This window comes from Rattus rattus, chromosome 4, assembly GCF_011064425.1.
Source record: "Rattus rattus isolate New Zealand chromosome 4, Rrattus_CSIRO_v1, whole genome shotgun sequence".
NCBI classification, from domain to species: domain Eukaryota; kingdom Metazoa; phylum Chordata; class Mammalia; order Rodentia; family Muridae; genus Rattus; species Rattus rattus.
In genome coordinates, this window is record NC_046157.1 from 118,584,929 (window position 1) to 118,612,297 (window position 27,369).

A 27,369-nucleotide genomic window follows, 5' to 3' on the forward strand; every position below is an offset into this window, starting at 1 on the left:
TTGCCTTCCCATTCCCCTGCTCAAATAAAATAAAATAAAATAAAATAAAATAAAATAAAATAAAATAAAATAATAAAATGACTTTAACAGATGTACAACGCTGGTGCTTCATAACACGAGACAAGGATCCAATCCAGGAAGCACACAAAGGCACATTCTGGGGGCCTCCATTCCATGCACTTCTGTGGGGTGTAGGGGGGGAGGGGGAGAGGGAAAGGAAAAGGGAGAGGAAGAGGGAGGGAGAATGAATTCAGAGGTGGGGGAGTTGGACTGCTTCTAGAAATGTAGATTCCCAGGTCTCTGATTGACAGAACTGCATTCAGTAAGTACAAGATGGCATCCAATTTCATTTATTTATTTATTTATTTATTTATTTATTTATTTATTTATTTATTACTTTTTTCTTTAACTTTTTTTACAGTCTAGACTTTATCCCCTTCCCAGTCCACCCTTCTGCTGTTCCACATCCCACGCCTTCTTCCCGTTTCCAAGCGGATGTCCCCACCCCACCCCTACCACACCACACGTCCCCACTCCCTGGGGCCCCAAGTCTCTCTAGGGTTAGGCGCATCTTCTCTGGCTGAGTCCAGACCCGGCAGTTCTCTGCTGTCTATGTGTTGAGACACAGAAAACAAAGCAATAGAATGTTCCAGGGAAGAAAGCCAACGTACCCATAAGATCTGCATTTTCACTCCTCCTCCCTGTCCAGTAGGTCACAATCAGCCACCAGCTCTACTTCCTGTGTCCCGTGTCTTTGGCCAAATGAGGGTCACCATCATGACCACCTGATGAGGTGGGAACGCTATAGACCGTACAAGGAGACCTGTTTGAAACCAGGCAGATACAGAGCAATGGGTTCCATGTGCATTCTCAAAAGTCAAATCACAGCTTCTGATGAGCATGGTTTTAAAAGGAAATAAAAGTCTGTGCAAATGAGTTTCTGCCCTCCCTGCAATAGAAATTTAGGAAACTTTGGCAAACACTTTTAATCCAGAACACTTTAGAACCTGAAATGTGGTAAAATCTGAACATTATTGAGAGCCCTATACAACGATATAGGTAGGAACAATGACATAATTTAAAAAAAAAACAGAAACAAAAACAAAACAACAAAAAATCAACAACAAAACAAAAAACCCTTCTTTATGGACAAAACTGTCAAAAGTATTATAGGGATTACCATTAGGCTGCACGTATAAATATCATATTTAAATTTGACTCATACCAAATATCTCATTTTGCATATGAAAATAGTTGAGTATTCAAAAATCATCCCACCAAATGCAAAACTAAAACACTTCCAGAAGTTCCCAGGGAAAATGCCCAAGGTGGAATTTCTTTGAAGCCTCTCCCACCTTTGACATCACTGAACCATAATGTTGGCAAGAGTCATCTCTGTGAAAGTGAACGGATGCATTTGAACTTTGCTTTTCAGGCTCCTTTTTATGTAAGAAGCAAGAAGACCTACGTTCAAATCCAGTCATGCACATAAATGTGAAGAATGCCCTTGTCTCTCACCCCAGTACTTGGAGTTGGGGAGTAGGAGTTGAGACAGCCCTGTTATAGGCGCTCACCTATTAGCAGGTTATCAGAAATGGTGAGAGCTGGATTCAAGGAAAGGCTCTTAAATGCAAGATGGAAAGCTCCCAACATTCTCCTCTACCCTCCTTGAATCCAAGTCTTTTATCCAGGCCATGATGTAGGTTACATAGGTGATGACATTCGGGGGGGGGGGAGGTTGCCATGGCAACAGATGCAGGAAGTCCTGTCACCTAGGGGTACCATCAATGCTGGATTCAAAAGCTGGCTGTAAACAGTTTCTGGCTGTCCATAGACAGTTCTGATGCTCACACTTGGTTTTAGTCACATCTCTTCACCAGCTACAACAGTTAGTTAAGCACAAGGAAACTGGATTCTTCCAATAGGACTGATAGAGAAGACTCTAACTAGCCCATGCCTCAGGAACATTATAGAGACACCTAAGATTTTTGAAATGTGCAACTTCAATGTTCAGATCATTGTCTACTAAGTAGTGTGTAGCCCATAGCAGCTATGGAACTATATATAAAAAAATTACTGAGACACCGCCCAGACCTGAAATGACCTGGTCAAAAGCTCCCTGCATACATATCCCATGGGAGGGAGAGCTAAACCTTCAGAGTGGCAGACATGCCTGGGAAGCCAGAAGAGACTACACTCTGCCCACATTTCTGACTCCAGAGGAAAACACCTAATGCCATCTGGGACCCCCGGTGCACAGGGGCCCCGGGAAAAGGCGGCGCAGGCCCTCCTGGCTGCTGCCCTCACGGAGAGCTAAAAAGCAGCCCCCCAGGAGCAACTTCAGCCACGGGACCACAGGTAAGACGAACTTTTCTGCTCCAAACGACCTGCCTGGTGGACTCAGGACACAGGCCCACAGGAACAGCTGAAGACCAGTAGACAGGAACAACTACACACCTGAAAGCAGAACACTCTGTTCCCATAACTGGCTGAAAGAAAACAGGAAAGCAGGTCTACAGCACTCCTGACACACAGGCCTATAGGACGATCTAGCCACTGTCAGAAATAGCAGAACAAGGTAACACCAGAGACAACCTAATGGTGAGAGGCAAGCGCAGGAACCCAAGCAACAGAAACCAAGACTACATGGCATCATCGGAGCCCAATTCTCCCACCAAAGCAGACACTAAATATCCAAACACATCAGAAAAGCAAGATCTAGATTTAAAATCACATTTGATCATGATGCTGGAGGACTTCAAGAGAGACATAAAGAACTCCCTTAGAGAAACGCAGGAAAACATAAGTAAACAAGCAGAAGCCTATAGAGAGGAATCACAAAAATCCCTGAAAGAATTCCAGGAAAACACAATTAAACAGGTGAAGGAATAAAAAAGGGAAATAGAAGCAATAAAGAAAGCACAAAGGGAGACAACCCTGGATATAGAAAACCAAAGGAAGAGACAAGGAGCCATAGATATAAGCATCTCCAACAGAATACAAGAGATAGAAGAGAGAATCTCAGGAGCAGAAGATTCCATAGAAATCATCAACACAACTGTCAAGATAATGTAAAACGGAAAAAGCTACTGGTCCAAAACATACAGGAAATCCAGGACTCAATGAGAAGATCAAACCTAAGGATAATAGGTATAGAAGAGAGTGAAGACTCCCAGCTAAATATCTTCAACAGAATCATAGAAGAAAACTTTCTTAACCTAGAGAAAGAGATGCCCATAAACATACATGAAGATAACAGAACTCCAAATAGATTGGCCAGACAAGAAACTCCTCCCATCAGTCACATAACTGTCAAAACACCAAATGCACAAAACCAAGAAAGACTATTAAAAGCAGTAAGGGAAAAAGGTCAAGTAACATATAAAGGCAGAATCACCTATCAGAAGCACACCAGACTTCTCACCAGAGACTATGAAAGCCAGAAGATCCTGGACAGATGCCATACAGACCCTAAGAGAACACAAACGCCAGCCCAGGTTACTGTATTCAGCAAAACTCTCAATTAACATAGATGGAAAAAACAAGATCCATGACAAAACCAAATTTACACAATATCTTTCTACAAATCCAGCCCTACAAAGGATAATAAATGGTAAAGCCCAACATATGGAGGCAAGCTACACCCTAGAAAAAAGCAAGAAACTAATCGTCTTGGCAACAAAACAAAGAGAAGAAAAGCACACAAACATAATCTCACATCCAAATATGAATATAACAGGAAGCAACAATCACTATTCCTTAATATCTCTCAACATCAATGGTCTCAACTCCGCAATAAAAAGACACAGATTAACAAACTGGATACGCAATGAGGACCCTGCATTCTGCTGCCTACAGGAAACACACTTCAGAGACAAAGACAGACACTACCTCAGAGGGAAAGGCTGGAAAACAACTTTCCAAGCAAATGGTCAGAAGAAGCAAGCTGGGGTAGCCATTCTAATATCGAATAAAATCGATTTTCAACTAAAAGTCATCAAAAAAGATAAGGAAGGACACTTCATATTCATCAAAGAAAAAATCCACCAAAATGAACTCTCAATCCTAAATATCTATGCTCCAAATACAAGAGCACCTACATACATAAAAGAAACCTTACTAAAGCTCAAAACACACATTGCACCTCACACAATAATAGTAGGAGATTTCAACACCACACTCTCATCAATGGACAGTTCATGGAAACAGAAATTAAACAGAGAAATAGACAGACTAAGAGAAGTCATGAACTAAATGGACGTAACAGATATTTATAGAACATTCTGTCCTAAAACAAAAGGATATACACTCTTCTCACCACCTCACGGTACTTTCTCCAAAATTGACCATATAATTGGTCATAAAACAAGCCTCAAAAGATACAGAAAGATAGAAATAATCCCATGCGTCCTATCAGACCACCATGAGCTAAAGCTGGTCTTCAGCAACAATAAGGGAAGAACTCCGACATATACATGGAAATTGACCAATGCTCTATTCAATGATAACCTGGTCAAGGAAGAAATAAAGAAATTAAGACTTCTTAGAATTTAATGAAAATGAAGATACAATATACCCAAACTTATGGGACACAATGAAAGCTGTGCTAAGAGGAAACTTCATAGCTCTGAGTGCCTGCAGAAAGAAACAGGAGAGAGTATATATCAGCAGCTTGACAGCACACCTAAAAGCTCTAGAACAAAAAGAAGCAAATACACCCAGGAGGAGTAGAAGGCAGGAAATAATCAAACTCAGAGCTTAAATCAACCAGGTAGAAACAAAAAGGACCACAGAAAGAATCAACAGAACCAAAGTTGGTTCTTTGAGAAAATCAACAAGATAGATAAACCCTTAGCCAGACTAACGAGAGGACACAGAGAGTGTGTACAAATTAACAAAATCAGAAATGAAAAGGGAGACATAACTACAGAATCAGAGGAAATTCAAAAAAATCATCAGATCCCACTACAAAAGCCTATATTCAACAAAACTTGAAAATCTGGAGGAAATGGACAATTTCCTAGACAGATACCAGGTACCAAAGTTAAATCAGGAACAGATAAACCATTTAAACAACCCCATAACTCCTAAAGAAATAGAAGCAGTCATTAAAGGTCTCCCAGTCAAAAAGAGCCCAGATCCAGATGGGTCCAGTGCAGAATTCTATCAGACCTTCATAGAAGACCTCATACCAATACTATCCAAACTATTCCACAAAATTGAAACAGATGAAGTGCTACTGAATTCCATCTATGAAGCCACAATTACTCATACCTAAACCACACAAAGACCCAACAAAGAAAGAGAACTTCGGGCCAATTTCCCTTATGAATATTGATGCAAAAATACTCAATAAAATTCTGGAAAACCGAATCCAAGAGCACATCAAAACAATCATCCATCATGATCAAGTAGGCTTCATCCCAGGCATGCAGGGATGGTTTAATATACGGAAAACCATCAACGTAATCCACTATATAAACAAACTGAAAGATAAAAGCCACATGATCATTTCATTAGATGCTGAGAAAGCATTTGACAAAATTCAACACCCCTTCATGATAAAAGTCCTGGAAAGAATATGAATTCAAGGCCCATACCTAAACATAGTAAAAGCCATATACAGCAAACCAGTAGCTAATATTAAACTAAATGGAGAGAAACTTGAAGCAATCCCACTAAAATCAGGGCCTAGACAAGCCTGCCCATTCTCTCCCTACTTATTCAGTATAGTTCTTGAAGTTCTAGCCAGAGCAATCAGACAACAAAAGGAGATCAAAGGGATACAGATTGGAAAAGAAGAAGTCAAAATATCACTATTTATAGAGGATATGATAGTATATTTAAGTGATCCCAACAGTTCCACCAGAGAACTACTAAACATGATAAACACCTTCAGCAAAGTGGCTGGGTATAAAATTAACTCAAATAAATCAATAGCCTTCCTCTACACAAAAGAGAAACAAGTGGAGAAAGAAATTAGGGAAACAACGCACCCTTCATAATAGTCTCAAATAATATAAAATACCTCGGTGTGACTTTAACCAAGCAAGTGAAAGATCTGTACAATAAGAACTTCAAGCCTCTGAAGAAAGAAATTGAAGAAGATCTCAAAAGATGGAAAGATCTCCCATGCTCATGGATTGGCACGATTAATATAAGTAAAAATGGCCATTTTACCAAAAACGATCTATAGATTCTGCAATCCCCATCAAAATACCAATCCAATTCTTCAGAGAGTTAGACAGAACAATTTGCAAATTCATCTGGAATAACAAAAAACCCAGGATAGCTAAAACTATCCTCAACAATAAAAGGACTTCAGGGGGAATCACTATCCCTGAACTCAAGCAGTATTACAGAGCAATAGTGATAAAAACTGCATGGTATTGGCACAGAGACAGACAGATAGACCAGTGGAACAGAATTGAAGATCCAGGAATGAACCCACACACCTGTGGTCACTTGATTTTTGACAAAGGAGCCAAAACCATCCAATGGAAAAAAGATAGCATTTTCAGCAAATGGTGCTGGTTCAACTGGAGGTCAGCATGTAGAAGAATGCAGATTGATCCATGCCATTCACCCTGTACAAAGCTTAAGTCCAAGTGGATCAAGGACCTCCACATCAAACCAGATACACTCAAACTAACAGAAGAAAAAGTGGGGAAGCATCTCGAACACATGGGCACTGGAGAAAATTTCCTGAACAAAACACCAATGGCTTATGCTCTAAAATCAAGAATCGACAAATTGGATCTCATAAAACTGCAAAGCTTCTGTAAGGCAAAGGACACTGTTGTTAGGACAAAACAGCAACCAACAGATTGGGAAAAGATCTTTACCAATCCTACAACAGATAGAGGCCTTATATCCAAAATATACAAAGAACTCAAGAAGTTAGACTGCAGGGAGACAAATAACCCTATTAAAAAATGGGGTTTAGAGCTAAACAAAGAATTCACAGCTGAGGAATGCCGAATGGCTGAAAAACACCTAAAGAAATGTTCAACATCTTTAGTCATAAGGGAAATGCAAATCAAAACAACCCTGAGATTTCACCTTACACCAGTGAGAATGGCTAAGATCAAAAATTCAGGTGACAGCAAATGCTGGCGAGGATGCGGAGAAAGAGGAACACTCCTCCATTGTTGGTGGGGTTGCAGACTGGTACAACCATTCTGGAAATCAGTCTGGAGGTTCCTCAGAAAATTGGACATTGAACTACCTGAGGATCCAGCTATACCTCTCTTGGGCATATACCCAAAAGATGCTCCAACATATAACAAAGACACATGCTCCACTATGTTCATAGCAGCCTTATTTATAATAGCCAGAAGCTGGAAAGAACCCAGATGCCCTTCCACAGAGCAATGGATACAGAAAATGTGGTACATCTACACAATGGAATATTACTCAGCTATCAAAAACAATGACTTTATGAAATTCATAGGCAAATGGAAGGAACTGGGAAATATCATCCTGAGTGAGGTAACCCAATCACAGAAAAACACACATGGTATGCACTCATTGATAAGTGGCTATTATCCCAAATGCTTGAATTGCCCTAGATGCACAGAACACATGAAACTCAAGAAGGATGACCAAAATGCGAATGCTTCACTCCTTCTTTAAAAGGGGAACAAGAATACCCTTGGCATGGAATAGGGAGGCAAAGTTTAGAAGAGAGGCAGAAGGAACACCCATTCAGAGCCTGCCCCACATGTGGCCCATACATATACAGCCACCCAATTAGATAAGATGGATGAAGCAAAGAAGTGCAGGCCGACAAGAACCGGATGTAGATCTCTCCTGAGAGACACAGCCAGAATACAGCAAATACATAGGCGAATGCCATCATTAAACCACTGACCTGAGAACGGGACCCCCATTGAAGGAATCTTAGAAAGGACTGAAAGAGCTTGAAGGGGCTTGAGACCCCATATGAACAACAATGCCAACCAACCAGAGCTTCCAGGGACTAAGCCACTACCCAAAGACTATAATGGACTGACTCTGGGCTCCAACCTCATAGGTAGCAATGAATATCCTAGTAAGATCACCAGTGTAAGGGGAAGCCCTTAGTCCTGCCAAGACTGAACCCCCAGTGAATGTGATTGTTGGGAGGAGGGTGGTAATGGGGGGAGGATGGGAAGGGGAACACCCATAGAGAAGGGGAGACAGAGGGGTTAGGGGGTTGTTGGCCAGGAAACCAGGAAGGGGAATAACAATCAAAATGTAAATAAGAAATACTCAAGTTAATAAAGATAAAATAAAATAAAGATAAAAAAATTACTACATACTTATTTTTTTTTCATTTTATTACATCCTTTGAAATCACTGGTCTTTGGGAATTGTTTGGGAATTATTGAATTTTTCATTTATATCAGTTTTGGTCCCTCATTCCTGAATCTATGTTATTTCCATTAGAAGTTTATTGAAATCTGAGGCATTGTATTAGTTCCCTAGGGTCAACGTGGCAAATTGTCACTGTGCTCAAATCGGCAGCACCTTACTTACCTATTTTCCAGTTGCTGAGTCTGGAATCAAATCAGTGGCAAGGTTCTACTCCCTCTAGAGCCTGAGGCAGAGCCCTATCTGGTTCTTCAGCTTCCTGATGTCCCCAACGAAATGCCTCAGCCTCCTGAAGACACCGGTCCTGCTGTATTAGGGTTCTGCTCTCTCTGCCTCCTGTCACCTGAGCTTTCTCCGAACACTCACACAGAGCGAAGCAATGTATTGTTACACTGAGGATAGATCCGACCTTAGCAGAAGGGTACTTGTAAGCCAGTGCACAATAGGACAATTCTGCAAGGTGAAGAGACTTGATGAAGGTCCCTGATCTCGGGAAGGGTTATGTTCTGCATGCTTCCCTACTCTTCCAGAAACTTGCGCTAACAGTCTTTACCTCCCACCTCCCCCATCTCAGAACACAGACAGTAAACAAACATTTAAGGATCAGAGTTTTTACACTTTTATAATTTGCTGCACTTACTTAGTTGTTTGCTGCTATTGGTAATGATAGTGGTAGGTGTGTTTGTGTGTGTGTGTGTGTGTGTGTGTGTGTGTGTGTGTGTGTGTGTGTGTGTGTGTGTGTGTGTGTTTCTTCAGAGAGAAGCACAGAAGAAATGTAGAGTCCTTTGCAACCTGAAAATATACATTACAAAGAAAAGACATGCATTAAGTACAATTATATTAATATTTAAAAGAAAGATTTTTCTTTCGCCTTTGGTATTTATACTATATTAACTCACTTAATATGTGTAATACTTTAATAGGTAAGCCTCTTCATCAGTGTCATTTTAGAGGTAAAGTGAAACACAGAGATTTGTACTAATTTACTGGAGGTTAATTAATACAGAAACGAGCAAGGAGACGGCGCATCTCCACACTGCTCCGAGCTTCGTGGTGAAGCACTGCCAACCCATACCATGTACTCTTCAGTTTGAAGCTGCAAATCTCTTAAATACAGACTTTCCTACAGACCAGTCAGCTTGAGTCGTTTTTTAATTGAGGTTCCCTCTTCCAGATGACCCCAGCTTGTGTGTCAAGTTGACAGAAAATTAAGCAGCCTAGTAGTAGAATCTATGTAGGTTGCTGTGCTGTATTCTGTCACAGTCTTATCTAGTTTGCTCGTGTCTCTCTGTGCAGCCCCCAAAGTACATGTATAATGGACATGCTATTTACGGTTATTTGTTGCATGCATGTAAATACGTTCAGCCATGTTTGTGCATACATTTTTTGCAAGCACATTTCTTTTGCCCCCAGCTTCTGAAGTTCTGAATTATAAAGTTGGGTAATGTGTATACATTTTAAGATCCAGAGCGCTGGCTAGGTGTAATGTAATGAAACTTGTTTATAAGCCTGATAGCCTGAGAGTGATTCCCCAAGGACCCACAGGGTGAAGAGAGAACTGACTCCCCAAAGTTGTCCTCATGTGCAAGTGCAACCTCTCTCTCTCTCTCTCTCTCTCTCTCTCTCTCTCTCTCTCTCTCTCTCTCTCTCTCTCTCTCTAACACACACCACCATCACCAGCAGCAGCAGGAGGGGTAGCAATCAATCAATCAATCAATCAATCAATCAATAAGATTTATTCTTAAAAATGAAAATTTTCAGAGTTAAAAACAGCAGCAGAAGCTGCTAAAAAGACTAACAGACTCCAGTGAGGTTCTGGCTCTGGAAACACACTTACCATTGGTCCAGTCCCATCAAAACACACGGGACACCATCTTTGTGAGAGGAACTCACTTAATGATTGACACTTAATGTTCAGGTCAAATGTCAAGTGGACTGTCCACTCAGACACTAAATCCAACCTAAGACCCTGGGGTTGGGGTTTCAAACTTCTGTCCCTGTCCAACATTGTAATGACCCTGGTTTCTTCACATGGACTCTGTGCCATGGAGAGCTCCCTCAAATTGGGAGCCCCAACTGACCACTATGATGATGGGCTTTGATTACAGGGGTTGGAAAGAAAAGTGGGGTGCAGAGTTTCACATCTTCCAAAGGTAGTGCTGGGGTCTAGAAAATGGCATGGTCCCTGGAAGGTCTCTGACTCAACTTCAGAAGCAAACTCTTTCTCTGACCTCCTGCTGGTCTCTTTTCCTGGGGCAACCATTGGATGTAGAATTCCTCTTTCCCCCATACATCTTAGAAACTAGAATTTGTCTTCCCCAAATAAAATACAAGAAACACCATACTAATCCTCATTTGCTCTCCAGCTCAGGAGTCGTTGGGTGTTCTGCCCTGAATGAGGAGAAGGACATAGAAAGGAGCCAAGGAAAATCTGAGCAGCACATTTCCACAGGGCATCCCATGATTCCTCAGCTGAAGCACTGAAGGAGGTTCAGTTTGGCGCTATAGGTCTAAAGATTCTCAGGTCACTTAAAGACAATGATCAGACTTGCTGTGGTTTCTCTTGTTAGTCTGTCTCTTTATGTAGAGACATCACCACAGTTTCCCCGACATCATGAAAACAACAACAACAACAACAACAACAACAACAAAGAAACCCAAAGACAAAACAACAACAACAACAACAAAAAAACCCAAGAAACAAAACAAAACATAGAAACAAACGAAAGCCCAGGGAATGAGCTAAAGTATGCTCAGAAGAATGCCCAGAGGGTGGGATGGAAGGACATGACTAAAATGAATAGTAAAGCATTCCTTCATTTACACATTATGTTTGGTTTTGAACACCCCAAGGAAAAGGGAAATGGTGAACATCATGTTGGATCACAACATTGTTTCCCAAAACCAATATCTCATTTAGAAGAGGAATGTTGTATGAATACTGGCAACAAAAGTTAGCACACAGCCACAGAATTTAAAAGATCTGGAAGTGAACTGTAAAAAAGATGGAGAGACTGTGCACAGGTTAAGGGCACTGCTGCTCTTTGAGAAGATTGCCGTTCAAATCCCAGCACCCACCTGGCAGCTCACAACCATTACCCTCCAATCCCAGGGGCCCCGACACCGTCTTCCGGCTCCCAGTGTCTTTAGGTATATACACAGTATACAAGCCACATAAACATGCTAGATAAACACCTAGACACCTAACAGGGTTGGGGGTAGGACTCCTGATCTCCATTTTATTTCTAACACGGGAATTTTAGTTTCGTTGGAGATTTGTGTGTGTGTGTGTGTGTGTTGAAGAACCCTAGAGGCTCTCACCAGCGTTACACCCATTGCTTCAGGTCAAGACTAGGCCAAGTTCCATTCTCCATCTACAGTTCTTGGGAGAAGCAGAGACATTCTTGAAAACCTGCAGATGTACTGACTGATAGTCACCTGACCCTCTGGTCCCAGATAGAGTTGACTAGAAGTCAACCCCAGAATGGCTATAACAAGCATTTTTATACTTTTTAGGGGTACAGGTTACATCAGCAAGGTTACAGGTTTAAACTTATTGACTAAGCATATTGACCTTGGAATCCATTGGCTAGCAAGCATCTGACATGCATTCGAACTCTATCTGGGACCAGAGGGTCAGGTGACCATCACAGACTCTTGCATTTGCATCGAACTCCATTCTCGAGTCTCACTTGGAGGGGTCTCTGGGTAGTTAAGACTCACTTCAAGCCTTATACTGTCATGTGATTTTTTTTCTGGAAACCGTCCTTTGAGAGGACATTTTGCTGAGCAGACACGTGAAATGACATGGCGTTTTGCTGAGAACAGACATGTGCCGCTTCTGCAGACTTAAAAAAATCTAAACTTACATCTTTCCCTCCGAGTATGTTCATTTCCTTGGTACCTCATTCTAAGGAAGGCAAGAGTCATCTCCTAAAATATCATTATGAGAGATGATTTTAAATATGCCGAGCGATACAAAGCAGGATTTGAACTTGGCATTGGAATGCACTTGACCAGTGTGGCTTCTTCTAAAGCTATCTAAATATTAATTCACTCCCTGAGGACTGTGATGTGATAGATCATTTCAAGAGTCTGTTCTGCCTAAGGGAGGGTGTGATGGCTTGGGTATGCTTTGGCCCAGGGAATGGCACTTGTTGGGGTGGGTGTGGCATCGTTGGAGTGGGTGTGGTCTTGTAGGCATGGGTGTGGTATTGTTGGAGTAGGTGTGGCCCTGTTGGAGTAGGTGTCTCACTGTGGGCATGGGCTTTAAGACCCTATCCTAGCTTCCTGGAAGCCAGTGTTCTAGCGGTCTTCAGATGAATGTAGAACTCTCAGCTCTGCCTGCACCATGCCTGCCTGGATGCTGTCATGTGCTCTTGATGATAATGGGCTGATCTCTGAACCTGTAAGCTAGCCCCAATTAAATGCTGTCCTTTATAAGAGTTGCCTTGGTCATGGTGTCTGTTCACAGCAGTTAAAACCCAACTAAGACAGAGGAACTGGCTGGAATGTGGAGATTGCAAACACAGCATCTGTTTCCAATTCATGGATACTGGAATCCAGTGATTCTCAAACTCGAGCAAGCAGCTGGAATACTGGGAGAGTTTGTGGAAGCATAGACTGCTGAGCCCACCACAGAGATATGGTTCAGCCCACTGAGTGGGGATGAGAGCACAGTGTCCAAGGATACCCAGGTGCTGCTTCTGCTGCTGCTGGTGCTGGTGCTGCTGCTGCTGCTGCTGCTGCTGCTGCTGCTGCTGCTGCTGCTGCTGCTGATGATGATGATGATGATGATGATGATGATATTGATGGTGGTGCTGATGCTGATGCTGGTGCTGCTGGTGCTAACGCCACAAATTCAGAAATATTTTCTAGTCCCAGTGTGCAATGAAGACCCTTGAACCTTCTTGCCAGCTAAGGAACAGGACCTCCCTGGTGTCTTCAGAAATGCCATCTTCTGTGCCCCTCAGCTTGTATGGCTGACATCAGAGGGAGCCAGTGATCTCCAAGTGACCTATGCCAGCCATAACAATGTTGTCCATGCTTGGCTAACACATGTGGAACTCTCGACTGAGCCAAGGTTTGCAATCCTGGACTTTACAGAAAACAAAAGGAAAAGGTCTCATCTTCTTTCTCGACAAACAGCTGAGATCTTAAGTCGCCAGACAGTCAGCAAATAAGGGGACTGGTGTGTGCATCTCACCAACAGCCCATAATCTGTGTGGAGAATAACAATTTTACAGAAGAAACACTGTAGAGAACAAGGAATATGGAGGGAGGCAAGGGAGACAAAGCAGCAAAGTTCTCCTGCTCTAACATTTTATTGCCTGCTTTTACATTTTTACTAATTATTTAATAATTAGTTAAATTGAATGTGTGTGTGTAATTTATTGACTTTAAAAATATTTTATGTGATGTATTTTAATCACATTCTTTCCACTCCCCCAATTCCTTCCACATCTTTCTAACATCCCTACCTACCCGACATCGTGTTCTTTCTCTCTCTCAACCCCCTCCCCCCACAAAATCAAAACGCAGCTAAACAAAAAGGACACAACAAACAAGCAAAAGTAAGCACACAAAAAATCACGGAGTGCATTTTGTGTTGGCCATCTACCCCTGAGCATGGGGCCTGCCCTGGAGTGTAGTTAATATAACCAAAGTCGGAAGAAAACGGAGTGTCCCTCTTCCAGCAGATATCAATTGCAAATAGCTTCTTGGTTAGGAGTGGGCTTTGTGCTCGCTTCCTCTTCTTGGTGCTTGGACAGCGTCTGGCTTGAACTTGTGCAGCTCTTGTGCATGCTGCCACGGTCCCTGGCAGTTCATATGGGCAGCACCCCATCGTATCTAGAGGAGAAAACTTCCTTCCCATCATACATTGCCTCTTGCGTCTTCTTTTTCACCAGGAACCCTGAGACTTGACGGAGGGAGCCGATGAAGGCAGGCATCCTATTCAGGGCTGAGTCCACCAGGGAGTCCGTTACTATAAAAGTAAAAGCTCATAGCTGGGGATGCCTATGCCCAGATGGACCTACTGTTGTTTTTGCTAACTGCTCAGGCTGTCGAACTGCCTTCAAGCTATTTGTTTATACCTCTGCTCCCGAGAAACTGAGGGCAAATCTCTCTCAGTGTTTCTAAGTACGAAAATGTCTCCCGACTGACCTGGAGAGTCAGGCATTTAACTACAGAAAGCCTGAACAAGACTCAGTTTCTCACAGTTGTGCAGGGTGGTTCCCACAGAACAAAGCCTTGGTTCTTCCCAAGAGGATTAAGTCAGCCGCTGGAAACTGAGCCACTGTAGGTAGGGGAAGCAAATTGTTTTGAAAGAAGAAGATTTTATTAAAATTCAAGAAAAAAATCAAGCTGCGATGGTTTAGAAAGCACTCTGCATGTATTGAGCAAATACTGCTAAAGACATTTCAACAAACCATGCATTTAAAAAGTAATAAATAGCCATTGTGCTTACTTCTCCAACTTGTCAGACTGTCTTCATTTTATTTTCCTGAACAAACTGAATTTCTGTACTGCTCATCCCCAGCCAGTTAATAAATACATCACCCTAAAAAGTGCTGTGGTATTAAATTTACAGCAGATAAAATATGGATGAAGTTGCCAGGCCTCAGGTACGTCAAGTGTGATTTAATATCTCACACACTTCTTATGAAGACTAAAAGATTACCCGGCTGCCTCCACTGCCAGAGAGCGACCTCTGCCCCCAAGTAACAGCCACTCAGCAAATAGCACCAAATGAAGACAGAGAATAACATATAGATTTGCCATAAGAAAAAATTGATCTCAATCCATATATCAAATCTGCTGATCAGAGCCCCGGAGAAATGGCACTCAGTTATTCATATGCAATGCAGGGTGCTGGTCAGAACCTTCTTAAAGGTGCTTAGATTGTTTTGTGAATTCTTTACCTTATTACTATTATCATTATGTTTTTTCCCCTTCATTGCTGTGAATGGAGCCCAGACCCTTGCACATGTTATGTGAGAACTCCTCCCCACACAGCCAGCTTCCTCTTCCTCCCCTTATTATCATCATAAGAAATCCCCTCAGAGAAAAGATTCTTTGACTTCACGTCTCAGTGGCCGTCTCTCCTATCTGTAGAGGCATATCCTCCTGGAACATCTCAGAGACCTGAAGCATCTTGTAGATGAAGACAGTCCCCAGGGAAATTTCTCCACCATCTGACTTAATTTATATCTTTTTAAAAAGGAGTTCTGTCTAAAAAAATTTTTTTTTCAAAAGAAAAACCTCTAAGGAAAACATTTGTTGGTACAGAAAAATAAATTCTTCTGATTAACATTTTGCTATCCAAAATAGCTGGTGACTAAGAGAGCTCACTTCACTTCAAAGGTAAGAGAGGGGTGGGTTTTAAAACAAGAGTTAAAAAAATGGAGCCAGTTGCCACTGAGCTGTTTATATTTCAGATATATAACCGTGGAGTGGGTAAGTACCACGTATAAATCCTCCAAGTGCGGACTGCCGAGGGCCTTCCTCTAAAGATTGCCCTGCAATTAAAGTGGCTTTTTCTTTTACAAGAGAAGCAGGAGGAGTGACCAGGTGTCCCAGAGGCTCCTGGTACACCTCCTGTGTTCCCAAGCAGCTGAGTGCTCTCACTAATTTTAGAAGACGGAGGGAAAGTAAAAACTTCCCCAGCATCAGGCCTTAGCAAATAAAAGATTTGAGTCACCTTCCCCCAACCGTGGCTGCTTCCCGGCTGGGGTCTGTTGCTTATTTGTTTGTTTTGCACGGGGCACTTTTGTACTCTTTCTTAATTGGTTTTCCTGGGCCAGAGAAAGTTGGGGACAAGGCTGTTTACTTGAGATCTCCTCAGTGCTGAACAGTGAGGCTTTGACACTAGCAGAGAGGGCTACACAGGAGCTCTAATTCTTAAAACCTATGAATCGAGGACAAATATTCCCACACAGGGAAGAGACTGGCCTGCGGGGAGTACTTGAGCAAATCTGCAATAAGACGTCTCTAACCACAGGGCTACACAAGGTTGTTCTGTTTCCTGCTGACCAGGACGTGTTACAAGGAGCTGCTGTCTCTATTGGGTCCTAAGTAAGAGCTGTCCTCATCCCAATTCACCAAGGCAAGGCTGCAAGATTGAGTGGTCAGATGGAGTGGTGAACTAGGGTGCTGATCTTAGCTCCTGGAGGAACATGGAGAGAGCCCTGGAGGTCAGCTGGGGAAGGGTGGGAATAGGAGAGATGGGGAGGGAGAGGAGAGGGAGAGGAGAGAGAGACAAAGAGACAGAGACCTAAAGAGAGGCAGAGAGAGACACACAGAGACAGATACACAGACACAGAAAAAGGATCTTTCCTTTTTTGAAATATGAATATGCATACGGTGATCATAAGAGAATTGGGACCACTCAGCAAAATATTCCAGAGTGCTTAGGGATGATGAATGTTTGAGATGTAGAAGCTCTGAACCCCCATGAAACAACAGTTCCTCATGCAGTGTTTGACCAGAAGCAAAATGCTTTTCTTAACAATTAAAAGGAAGATGATGTCCCGACTTGGAAATGTAGTTTACAGGATTTAATTTCTCTTGTCCACTGTTTAGTTTTATTGTGTTTATTGGAGGTGGTGTCCACACATATGTCCACGTCTTTGTGGAAGTCAGAGCTGGGCCTCGGATACCCTTCCTCAGGAGTCACCCACATTGGTGTGTGCATGTTTGTTTGTTTGAAAAGAGTCCCTAACTGGAACCTGAGGGCTGGTTGATGGCCTCGAGATCAGGCTGTATCCGCTTCTCCAAACCCGGGATTGCGTGTGCAACCCACAGATTGTTTTTTCTTTTTTAACATGGATTCTGGGAGCTGAGCTCAGGTCTTCATGCCTCAAGCACTTCACCAACTGAACTATCTCCACACCACTACTGTATTAATTCCCGTGCCACACCTAACTTATACATCATTCTGTTGCCTGCTCCCCAATATGAAATATCCCCTCTGAAAAATGCCAACAAATCAGCCCACTGAGACGGACTAGGCATAAATACGCTCCCTTGAAACTACCCGTGTTCCATCCCTTGAACGTACAATGGAAGGAAAAAGACCAAAAGACTTTTCCTAAACTCCACACTCAAAATGTGGTATACACACACACACACACACGTGCGCATGTGCGCGCACACACACACACACACACACACACACAGACACACACACACACACACGTGCACAGAATTATTATTATTACAATTTATAATTATAAATAGTAGCAAATCGTACCCTAAGAGGCCCATCTTGCCCTGCCAGGCAGAGCCTCACCTGAGACCGCCATGAAGAATATCTTCAAAGGACAGCTTTTCATTTCCCTTAAGAGTATGCTGGAAAGGTCAACCTAGGAACAGCAGGGGAATTCTACACTGCCTTGGCAGAACTGGCTTTGGAGGACTCACTGGGCATGATCCCACAGTACCTCATTAGCATTTCAAAACCACTAGTAAGTGGGCATTTATTTTCCATTTTTTAAAAGCTAACAATACCATTAATTATCCCTTTTATGAATCCTGGTAATGGCTGTTTACTCACCATAAATTAATATGACACCGTCAGGGGCCTAGCACCCCTGCATGAGCCTTGAGAACTCCACAAAGCACATCTCCGCCACTCACTCACAGGATTACTAGTGTCACACAAAATCTTGGGGCTTCAGGTGCTTCGGGTCACCAGGCTCACCTTTCTCTGCATTCTTCTGAGAACTTGCTCCTGTGATGTCAAGGAGATGAGAGGGAATGTTACATTTGCTTTCCTAATCGAGGCACTCGCCAGTCCCGGTGGTGTTCCAATTATGTTGCAAAGTGTGGTTTATCGTTGAAGTTGTTTTAACTTACTTTGGGTTTTTTTTTTAATTCAAATTAAAGTCATGGTCACTCACTGTACATCTTAAATAAAGTTTATATTTCAGAATAGCTTGGAGTTCTTTCTGGTGTAATGTGTGTGTCCATGCACATGTGCGTGTGTGTATCTGTGTGCCTGTGTATGTCTGTGTGCTTCCTTCTCTTTTTGCCGATTAATTCTGTTATTTGGCAACCTTATCCATCTGCTTAGTCTCTCGCAAGTTGTCTCTTTTCTCCTCAACCCTATTAACCCCCATTCTACCCATCCATTTCCCAAGTTCATTGCTTTTAGTTTCGTGTTATGATCCCATTGGTTGAACCAAGGCCATGTGTATAACCACTGAATTGGCAGTGTCCGTTGGACCCTGGTGGAGTCATTGCTGGCTGGATAATAGATAGCGAGCAATTCCCTGAGTCCCTGGAACTGTCAGTGCAGGCAGCTGCAGCCGCTGTTAAGTTTCTGATTACAGTGACATTTTCTAAGCCTGTCATTTGGCTCTTACATTCCTTCCAATCCTTCTTCAGTGGTCTGTAAGTCCTAGGAAGTATGGTATTGTCTTAATTAAGGTTTCTATTGCTGTAACAAAACACCAGGAGCAAAAAGCAAATTATGAAGGGAAGGTTTAATTCTGCTTACACTTCCAGATCACAGTCTGTCATTAGAAGAACTCAGGATAGGAACTCAAGCACAGACGGAATATGGAGGCAGGAGCTAATGCAGAGCCAGGGATGGGTGCTACTTACTGGCTTGTTTCCCATGGCTTGCTCAGCTTGCTTTCTTAAAGAACCCAGAACCACCAGTCCAGGAATGGCACCACCCACAATGGGCTAGGGCCTCCCCCCATTGATCACTGATTGAGAAAAATGCCTTACAGCTGGATCTCCTGGAGGCATTTCCTCAACGGAGGCTCCTATCTCTCTGATGACCCTAGCTTGGGTCAAGATGACACACAAAACCAGCCAGTACAGGTTTAAATGTCGTAGTTAGGGCTGAAAACTCAGCTGTCACTTATTCTCACACCTCATTCACCCACGAGGTTCTACATTCTCTGTCACTCACTGGAAGAAGAGGCTGATTAAGGCGTCAAATGAAATCCATCTATGGGTATAAAAATAGATATTTAGAAGATAGCTTGGCAATATAACAACTTAGCTAAACGACAGTATTCAATCCCCCCACTATGGCCTCTGATCTCCCCTGCCATGGGTTTAGGACCAAAATTACAGTACTAGGAATGGAGTCTCTCCTTGAAGATCAATAAAGAACAGTTGTTATACCCTTAACTATTTCACCACTATTGCACAGGTGGGCACATCGTGCCTGGCAAGTTGCTCTCATTATTCATAGGCTGCACAATCAGAGAAGATTATTGAATCCTTTGCTCTCCTAGAAGCTTGCATAGCACTCTCTATAGAAAGTCGTTAGAAGAGAGGAAGCTTCTAGATTCCTTACAATTTGTTTACTTTATGTCACACATCTTAGGCTTGCAACATCTTACACAACAGGGTCTTACTACCTCATTCTAGTGGGCAAAGAGGAAAGACTGAAAGAGCCTGCATTGTTTGGAAGACCTCTGGGACCTCTTTGAGCAAGAACCTATAAAGTTATCCTAAAATATCCCCTGGGACATACTTTGTCAATATGTGGGTTTCTGGGAGCCGCTCATTCCATGCACAGCATCTCCCTCCGAAGTCTTTTTAAAAGTAAGCTGTATCTTTATATTTGGTTACAAAATAGCAGCTTTCCATATGGCTTTTAAATATAGTATCTAAATTTGTTTTCTCAGTTCAACGGACATCACATAGGATTTGGAAATTGAACCGTTGAGCTGTAGGGATGAGAATTTTCAGCGCTGAAACAATAATGGAGAAGAAAAATGGCATCCGGAATTGCATCAGTGTTGAGAGTGTTCAGGAAATTACCACCCCCTCCCAAACCTGCTGCAACATTTGTTACTGATGTTTCCAACAGAAAGCATGGGGAGAGCAGACCCAGGTTTTGCTGAGTTGCCCTTTGAGGAGAGTGGGAACTGGAGATCCACCCAGCAGACTGGGCACAGCTGATCTCTGTGTTCTGAGGTCCCTTTCATATTTTCTAAATCTCTCCTTCTGTAGTTATCTGAACACCTCTTTCCCATCTGACCTAGAGCTTTCGAAAACTCAATTCTGACACTATCTACCAAATGGTCTACCTGTGTGACCCCAGCTAAAGCCTAGGCCCATAAGGCTGCTCTACCACAGATGACAGTCATAAGCCCTAGCCCCTTGTGATTACATAACCTCTATCCAGATTCATTAACATTCTAGAACGACTCACAGTAAACAGTTAGTCTGCAGGTAGTGGTCCTTGGAGAAAGTACAGTGCAGGAAGAAACAAGAGGAAGATGGGCATAGGTCAGGCCTGGGGGAGGAGAAGAGTCTCCACAGCCTCCCTGTAGGAACTCCCAGCCCTCCATTCATTCAACAACACAGACATTTCCTCCGCCTGTTTACTGGTGGGAAAGACATGGCTGACTGTCCTTGTCACTGGCTACTGAACTCTATCTTCATTCCCCTTCTCCTTTCTGAGGTTGAAGAGTGAAGCTGGAAGCCTCATGTTTTAAACCAGCCTTGCTTGGCCTTTTTAGTGACAAGCCCCCATCCCCAAGCTACATAGGAAGTAGAGGATTCCCACAGGAGTTATCTCCTTAACGTACAAGACACACTTATCACTTAGGAGAAAGTAGAAGCTTTAAAAGCTCTGTCCAACGAAGTAGGGACAACACCTTAACATGCACAGCATATACATATGATGACATTAGCCCAGAATGTTGTCTGAAGTGGAAACTTCTGGTTTCTTTGAGGAATCAGCTATCTCAGATGATGGTTTTACTGGGGGAAGACATGTGAAAGAACGTTTTCCTGAAGCAGACACAGGTGAAAGGATGGTTTGCTATAGCAGACACATGAAAGGATGTGTGATATCTAGAAGGAATATAAATATGACCCCCACAGACAGTGGGAAAGCAAGCCTTGGTTTGCTTTGCTTTGCCTCACTATTCTTTGCTGACCGCACCCTTGCATTGATTTGCCTTACGCTGGGTTGCTGAACTCCACTTGTGGTGACGCCACAGAAAGAAACTCACCAAAGAACTTCTTCTGAGACTCCCGTGGCTTCTTGCCTCTTCTGTGAGCCTCGTGGTTTCTTCTGGATTGGACTCGCCTTGCTAGTTCATGTGTAGTGACTGTCCAGTGGACTGGTTGTTTCTACTGGACAGAACTGCTAATATCCTGGCAACAAAGATTGGACTCACCCCCAAAGAACTATGCCTAAACAGGTCTACTTCCCCTGTGTCCTAATAACTTTTCTTTTCCACTACCTCTGATGGTTGATGAACTAGAGAGAAGGGTAAATGTTGATTAAAGTAGGTTGGAAAAATGTATGTCTACAGTTGTCACTCCTTATAGAACACCTGAGGGGAAAATAATTTATTTTAATTTGTAATTTTAAAACTTCTAGATGAGGGTAGTTGGTTCTGTTGATTCTCGGCCCCTGTTGAGGTAGAACATTATGGCAGTATATCCTAGGCATATGAAGAAGGTCACCCCTACAGGGTAAATAAGAAACAGAGAAGAATCAGATATAGATTTCAAAAGCCTCAAGTGATGAGTCTTCAAGGTAAGTTCTACCGCCAAATGTCTCCGTCACTGGGAACCAAACTTTCAGCACACAAACCTGTAAAAAGGATATTTCAAAAGATAGCCAGCCATAAAATTGATTTTTCTATATTAATGAATATATTTAATTTATGTGTACAAAATTATTACAAATGCATACAAAACACATAATCAGCATAGAAATAACTATTAGGCATATATTATTTATTTTGTACCACATTGTTCTTAAACAAAAGATGTTTATTTTTATTTTCCAGGCTTCTAAATATCAACATAGATCGTCTCTACAACCCTTCTTTCTGGCGTGGGGTGACTCTTTCTTAAGAGCTAAGCATTAATCCAGGAAAGACATTCTATAACCACTCTGTGTGGATAGAAAGCGGCGGCAAGTTAGCACAAGAAAAACTCAATTCGCCAGCATCCAGTAAAGTCTTCCTACTGCAAAGAGGTCATTCATGGGTTACACTCCAGTTCGGAAACACTGACATGTAAAAAGGAAACGACAGAATCTGGTAGCTTAGTGAATAGCAACCGTATAAAAAAAGAAAAAATTACAACTGTCCTGGGGATCTCTAACTTTGGCATCTGTATGATTGATGTTACCTTTAACAAAAAACTGGAACAGGCAGATGATTAGAGAAAGGCCTGTTTGGGCTGTGGGTAGGACAAGGCCCTATTTTGTAAACATAGCATTGAGAGTCACAGTATGACGTGAAAATATAGGTCTCGAGACCAAATGATATAAGGAAGAGAAAGAGAACTTTCAGAGCTGAATTCAGGAGACACAGAAGAATGCAGAGGAAGCGGGGTGTCATAGGGGGCAAAGCTGCTGGAGGGGGAGAAGGATGCATTCATAAGCTAAAGTAAAGGTAGACTCAGCACAAGTGACGAACGTGGCTTTGGCGCCTATGCGGAGAAATTGAGCAATTACTAGAGGCACTTTAAATTCATTATCTCATTAAGCCTCTCAGACTAAGAGGTGGGCATTACTACATTCATTTTGAAAATGAGTATGCAGAGAATTTGAATAGCCATGGTCTGGTCCCACAGTCACACAGCAAACAATCGAAGCATCCATGAGCCGAGCACTTTTAACGTCAAGTTGGAACTGCAATAACCACGTGTTTGAAAGACTAGGCATGATCAACGGAGATGCAAGCCGCCTGGGCCGTGAGCTTCTTGGTGCTCTGCTGGACCCTTACTCAAAGGCTAGCTGGGTGGAGTGAAGGAGGAACAGCTCCCCCTGAAGCAAGGAGCCAGGGTGTGTTTTGGGGGTATAAAAGGCATAGCTGAAGAAGAGGAGGATGAACAGACAAGGGAGTCAGTCCATAAACTGTGCATTGAGTCTCCTACCACTATGGACAAAGTGAAACTTGATGCAGAAGGAAAGATCTAGAAAATAAGTATTAGCGAAGTTATCCCAAATGCCAGGGTGAAGAGCTGGGGCACTGCTACTCCGATCGGCTGCTGCTTCTGATTTGTTTCAATGGATGTTAATTAATTCAGTGGATTCTCAGCAGAGACTCCCACCATGATGTGGAGAAAAACAGGCCGCACTGCAAAGAGTAGCAGGCCAGCAACGGCACGCCATATCTGTAAGCCACAGCCAAGGAACAGGAGTAGCTCCCATAAAGCTCTGCTATACAGATACTGCGGCCACATATCTTAATTGTTAACTACACAGAAGCCTTCATGACATAAATAGCAAATCTCACTGGACAGAAGCAGCCAAAAGCTTGTTGGATTTGATTTCCCATGAGGTGGTGGAAGGTAAAATGTTAAATGAACTTTGCATCTAGAAAGACAGAATGTTGCATATCTGGCAACATTTCTTATTGCCTTTGTCATGTATCAGCAAAGCCCTAAGATACTTTATATAAGTCATAAGGAACATGAGAAGATTCTAAATGTAGAGAGAAAATGCAGCCCAGTAAGAGAACTAGGGACCAAACATGAGACCCAGAGGTTAACTCCCTGGATCTGCTTTTCCCTCATACATCCCAGATGTGGGCTTGAAGAAATATCAAATGAAAAAAGCCAATGAGTTAACAAAAAGACACCCCAAAAATGACCAAGAAAGGCAAAAATCCCTCAAATCAGAAAAATCTTCAGACACCACAGAAGAAACATCATCCTGAAACCCACATAGACAAGGAAGAGCTGACTTAAGAGCCTAGATTTCTACCCACACCAGGCTGCAAAGAATATCTAAAACTTCCCACCATCTTTGTGATATCAAAGAAGAGTAGTATGAAGCTGAGGTTTCAAACCCTGCCTGAGGGTAATAAAGTAATTCTTCCTGAGGTGTCCATGGTTACGCTACATGGAGCATGGATATCTCTGTTAGTAGTAGTGAGGCATCTCTACCTTGTTGCTTGAGTGACGCTAGAAAAGGCCTAATGGGAATTCAATAGTATAATCACACCCGTACATGTCACCTTCATATGCCTGAACACAGTGGAGAGAATATATGGGACTCAGCTTTCACCTCTACCCAGAGGTAGGAGGAGGCAACCCTTGGGTGTCCATGAAGCTTAAGTACAGACCCTGTATTTCTACCTCCCCTAGGGGAAGCTTGCACTCAGCAACTTTGCACTACTGAAGCAGCATCAGATAACATTGGCTGAAGCAGAATAAGTAGATGCCCCCTAAAAGGGCATGAACCAAGGAAGCAGGAAGACGTCTGAAAAATGAAACGGTCAGCTGACACTAAACCAAGACGGTAGAGAGGGAAGAATCACCATTTTGAGGCACTCAAATACTATGAAACACTACAATAAAAAATGCCTAGAACATACTGTCCAAAGTGTCTAAGTCAGTGTTCTCTGTTCTAAAGAAACATGACCAAGACAACTCTCATAAAAGCAAACATTTAATTGAAGCTTGCTTACAGTTTCAGAGGCTTAGGTCTTTAACATCATGGTGGAGTGCACAGTGGCAGATGCGGTCATGGTGTTTCTTCAAAGCAATAGAACACTGACTAAAACACAGGATAAACCCAAATAATTTATATCAAGGCAAGCCATAATAAAATTGCTAAAAATTAAAGACATTAAAATTTTAAAATGAGCCAGGGCAGCAGATAATATGATAATGTTAAGAGGGAAACGCTCATGGGACAGCAGACATGTTGGTAAGCTGAAAGATCTCTTAAACCTGAATCTACACCTAGAAGAAAAATGTTGTCTTCATTACTTCTCTATTGCTGTGTTCCAAGACAACTGTATTTTGGTCTTAGTTTTAGAGGTTTAGACTATTTGATGGCAGATTGGAAAAACCTGGGCAACTATTGAGAATTTACATCTCGAACCTCAAGAAGGCAGAGAGAGCTAACATGAAATGACACAGGCTTTTGAGACCACAAAAATCTGCTTTACCGTAACATATGTCCTCCAGCAAAGCCATACTTCTTAATCCCCCACACACAAAGAGCTACTACCAAGCCCACCAGAATCACGTGTTTCAATACCAGAGACTCATGGGAGGACATCTCACAAAAACCAACAAAAGTTTCCTTCAGAAGTAAAAAGGGAAACCAATGGTTTGCTTTTGGGGGAGGAGTCATCTCATTGTTTTATTCTAAGGTGGTTTAAAGTGTGTGTGTGTGTGTGTGTGTGTGTGCATGTGTATAAGAGAGAGAAAGAAGGAGAGAGAGAGACAGACAGAGACAGACAGAGACAGAGACAGAGAGACAAAGATTCTATCAGAAGATTCTAACAGGCAGTTAGACTACAGACTTGCAATATCACAGCTAATTTCAAATCATCTCGAGTGAAAAAACAAACATAGGGGAGATCACTAGCCAAACTTTCAATGAAGGGTGGCTAAATAAAGGTCCTTAAAACGAAGAGAAAAGATTAAAAAAATAATAATAATAAATAAAAATAAAAAAAAACAGACCCTTGGAGTTTTAGGGGGAAAAGTACAGTAAGACAAAGACATTGGAAATTAGTAGATTTTTCTTCCTCTTTGCATTTCCTAAATAACTTCTGAGGGCAGAAATGCTGTTTGATTTTGCTTTTATCTAGATGTGGATGAATTATTCACATGCAGGATGATAGAAGAAACTAAGGTGTTCATAGTTTCTCCAGCATAAGCTTCTAAGGCCTGGAGGAGGGACACAGCATGCACTTTCGATGCTACAGAGACACTGTAATACACTGAAGTTGCAGTCTAAAACTACCCCCAGTAATCTCTAAGAAGATAGGAAAAGAAAATAAAAAAAGAAAAAAATAGAAAATAACCACTGGCATAAGCTCTAATGTACCTAAGAAATATACTGTAAATGGTAACTATCTAAGAATACCAACTGGAGGAGCAGAGCAGATCAAAGAGCAGGATCCAGTGTGACCGCTTCTATTGAGGATGTAACATATCTCAAATTCAGAGACCTAAAACATCAGGGATATTATTGTTGGAGAGACCAGGTCCTTAATCAGTTTTGCTGGGCTAAAATGGAGGTAGTCCAGAGGAGAAGTATTCCCAAAGGAGGGAATCTATGTCTTGCTTTACTAGGTTTTGAAAGTGCGTTCTTTGAATTATCTGACTCTGTGTGTGTGTGTGTGTGTGTGTGTGTGTGTGTGTGTGTGTGTGTGTGTGTGTGCGCGCGCGCATGTGAATGTTCTTATGTGTGTGCTCGGATGTGCATGCAAATGTATACTTACGTGTGGAGATTCTGAGGCCAATGTGCGGAATCTACCTTGATGGCTTACCATCTTATTCATCGAGATAATGTCTCTTTATTTAACCTAGACCTTGTCAATATGGCTTGTTCTAGGAATACAGTGTCTCAGTCTTCTGGGCACTGGAATTATAGGTGAGCTGCCATGTGCCATACCCATCCAGATTCACCTGCGTGCTAAGGATTCAAACTCTCTTTTCTCCTCCTCTCTTCCCCATTTCCTTATGTTTTCAGGGTCAGTAAACTGCTGTGTGCTGTCTAAGCTCACCGAGGTGTCTTTGGAAGAAGGTTGCCCCTACTTCAGATCCAAATGCTGATGTCAAGCTTCCTCCAAACCCCCATGTCCTAGATCAGGCTGGCCTCTGGCTCTGAAACTGGGAAAGGGAGAAAGTGCAAGCAGCTAAGCCAGTTAAAAATACCATGCCCTTGAGAGCTAGAAGGCCAACTGTCTCCTAGAGAATGGATGTTACTCTCGTTTATTCCATGATGCGGCAAGGACCTTCCCCTGATGAATAAAGATTTCAGGGGACCAATCACTGGGCAAGGAGTAGGCAGGAGTTCCAGGTTAGAGTGGGGAAGAGAAGAGGAGAAAAAGAGAGTACAGGGAGAAGAGGAGGGAAGAAGATGGAGAAAGGAAAGGAAGAACTAGATCTGTGTGGCTTTAAATAGACGAAGGTAGCTATGAATGTCTTATAAGGGTTGATAATTACAGGACAACTTGTCCTGTCTAGGTCGGCAGTTTATATCACTATCGATTGGCTCTGAGTTTATTGTGTGGACATTTTGTGCGGTGAGAATTTACTAATATAAAC